Raw genomic sequence first — 3,795 nt, forward strand, 5'->3', positions numbered from 1 at the left:
GAGCTGAGGTGGGCAGGACAGCCATTTCCAGACTGGGAGAGGGGCGGGGGATGGGTCTGGTCGGGCTGATTCGGAGATTCGGCCAAATGGAAATACTAGCTACTTTGCACAGGCCTAATACCCAGTACTCTGGTTGATGAAGCCCTAAGCTGCTTTCGGGGGATTTTTGCAACTGCATCACATTGCTGACTCATGTTGAGTCTGTGATCCATCAAAACCCAAAGATCCTTCTCAGCAGTTGCCATCCAGCCAGTAATCACCCATTTTGTATCTGTTTTTTTTAATTATTCTTCCTAGGTGTTGCACTTTGCCTGCACTGAACATTCTTTTGCTTCTAGTCCAGCTATCAAATCTGTCAAGATCCTTCTGAATTCTACTCCTGCCCTCCAGCATGTTTTCAGTCCTTTCCAGTTTAATGTCATCTGTAAATTTACTCAGCAAGCTCTCTATTATGGCATCCAAATAATTAATAAACACATTGAACAGCACTGGACCCAGGACAGATCCCTGTGGAACCACACACAAAACTTTCTGCACTCTGACATGAATCCATTTATACAGTAAAAGCTCTGTTATCCGACATCCATGGGGAATGGGGGGTGCCAGTTAATCAAATAAGCCAGTTATCTGAGAGTTATACTTACTTTTCTTTTCAAGAAAGAAACAAAGCCTACATTTAAACTATGATATAATAACTTTTAATATAACATTTTAACTATGATATATGAAATAATATAGTAAATAGTATACTGTACATTTACTGCCCCTCAGCTGCTTCTGAAGGCACCTTAGGATCAGAGGTTGCCTCAGAACATGGCTCTGTTTAGGAATGTGGCTCTTCTTGGGGATCATCAACTTCAATAATATCTGATGTTGATGGTGTTGAAATGCCTGGATCCACGACACAAGATGCAGAAGCTCTTTGAAGCAACTTGCAGATGTTTGCCTGCCTGCAAGTCAGTTGCCCTTTTTCAGGAAATTGTTGTGAACATGACGTTGCATCACTTCCTGAGCAGAATCAGAAGACTGCTGCTCAGCAGATTTCAAGAATGTTTCAAGACATTGTACAGCAGTAGCCCAGGCCACTTTAGTTTCTTCACTGTGGCCTTCTTCTTCTGAGTCTTGTTCAGGTGCAGTAGATCTCCCAGGGTGCATAATCTTTTCTATAATTTCAGCATCAGTAAGCGTTTGTGCAACATCAAGGTCTTGATCAATGTTTACCCACTCTTCAAATTCAGTATCTTTGAGTTTAGTGAGTGGGTTTGTGGGGTCAGCATTTTGAAGGACATCAAGAATCTCTGTTAATTAATTTTTTTTCTGTCTCACATTGAAACCTTCAAATTATTCTTCATCAGAAGACATGGTAAAACCAATACAAAAATATTTCCTTGTCCATCCATACATTAGGTTGTGCCTTGTACTCAACAGGTAGATGAACAACATCCTTGAATACTCTTGGTCACCTGAATTTTCCCACCACTAGCAGCTTGATTCTGTGTGTGCCCGCTGCATTTGCACATGTAAACACAGTCAGACAGTCCTTGTTCCCTTAAAACCAGCTGCACCAACCTTACCTGCACCAGCCAGGGTAGAAGTTGGCAAACAACGCCAAAAAAGTCTAGTTTCATCAGCGTTGTAAATCTGCTCTGGGGTTATGCCATGATCCTCAACCAATTTATGGAAAAATGCACAATATTTTTCAGCAGAGTCATGATCAGCAGAACAAAGCTGTTCGAAACAGCATTGACACGGAGCAGGTGGCCAACGCTGTGCAGTTCCAGCAGGCCCAACGGGAAGACTCAGAGCTACAACGGCTAGGAACAGAAGACCCAGGAGAGGGGACATCCAGAAGTCACCCTAACTTTGAGGTAATAGGGGGGCTACTATATTGGGTCCAGAGGGGTCAGGAGGGGATGGCAAGGCAGCAGCTGGTGGTTCTGTCCTCACTTCGCTGACAAATTTGGAAATTGGTACACGACTCCCCACTGGCGGTCATTTAGGGTGCACCAAAACCCGGAAGAGACTAGTCCAGGACATCTTTTGCCCCCATCTACAAAAAGATGTAGAGAGATGGGGTACGGCCTGCCCAGACTGCCAGACAGCCCAGGAATGGAGACCTCAGCAGGCACCGCTGCAACACATGCCCATAATTGAGACACTGTTCTCCCATGTAGTGCTCGACATTGTGGGTCCTCTCCCAAAATCTCATGAAGGATACCAATGTGTGTTAGTCCTACTGGATTACACTGTTGCCCTGTGGGGTCAGGTGAACTCTCAGGATCTCAATATAGCGCTGTTAAACAGAAGGGTGTGACACAATTGCACATATACAAACACACAAATTAATTAGGTGCATACACTCAAATACACGCACACACTACCAGCTCAGGCACATACACATCCAAACCAGCGTAGGCACATGCATACCTGTCACCAATTCAAGCACATACACACTAAAAATTAGAAAAAAAATCAATTGTCAATACCCATACACAGATCACTAATTCGTAGATTATGCACACAATGTTATATACATATATACACATATACACACACACACACACATACATATACACATATACATATATATACACACACACACACACACACACACATACATATACACATATACATATATATACACACACACACACACACACACACACACACACACACTCACCAGTTCACACACATACAACCCACCTACACATAGGTAAGTTCCTAACTTGGATGGTATGGTATGTATGTGTATGCTTGGGGTACCTGGGATACTTGGGGGAAGATTAAGGCGAGAGAGAGAGTTAAAGTGTAGGGAGTGAAAGTTGCCAGAACTGGGATTAGAACCGGTGGGCTAGAGAGAAGCTGACTGAGGAACTGAGGCTTGGGTTTACTTAAGATCAAGTGGCCCCAGGGTTACTAGAGGTCACTGGTGCATGGGAGGGAGAAAAACGAAAAAGAGAAGCCTGGTGGCAAGGAGGAGACAGCCAGGAAAGAGAGAGACAGAGAAACCTGGGAGTTTGGGGATGGAAACTGAGACAGACAACTGAGATATTGGGGGTGGGGCAGATAAGTGGTGCCAAGGAGGAGACAGCCAGGAAAGAAACTGAGGCAGAAACCTGGTTGCTCAGGGGAAAAGGAAAAGGCAGTGGGGATAAGACAGTGGCAAAGAAACGGGGGTTTGGAGGCAGAGAGGAGCTCAAGACAGGGGTTGGAGGTGGTGGTGAGCCAGAAGCAGGAGAGGGAGAAATGAGACAGAAGTTAGGAGGGGCGAGGAGCGGAGAGTGGAGCAGGGCCGGAACTGTAGTAAAGCAAAACCCAACTTAGGGGTCCAAATAACAGTTTTATTACACAGACAACACACTACACAATCCCTTGAAGTTATTGGTTCACACATACACACACACACAAGCACTCACAATGGCCGCAGGAGAAAGACTCAGTAGAAGGGCTGGAGTCCAGGTAGGGAAGAGAAACAGAGTCCAAGTCCTTGGTTGAAGAGGAGGTGGGGGGTGATATCTACCTATCCAGGCTGGAAAGGGTCTTTGTCCAGTAGGTGTTGTCCAGAAGGGGGTCACCAGCATGGCCTCTGGGTGGATAGGTGGTGTGGCATGGTGCTGGTCCAGGTGGAGACGACGTCCCAAGGAGTCAGTCTTCATTACCTGTTTTATGGGGCAGACTACCTCTGATCTAATATGGGGAGGGCCTGTCCAGGCAAGGTCAGTCCTGTTCCAGAGGGCTCCAGGTGTTCTTACCAAGCATGTGCAGCCTTGGCACAACGGTGGGTTGCCTCATCTT

This window comes from Alligator sinensis, unplaced genomic scaffold (assembly GCF_000455745.1).
Source record: "Alligator sinensis unplaced genomic scaffold, ASM45574v1 scaffold1194_1, whole genome shotgun sequence".
NCBI lineage: Eukaryota > Metazoa > Chordata > Crocodylia > Alligatoridae > Alligator > Alligator sinensis.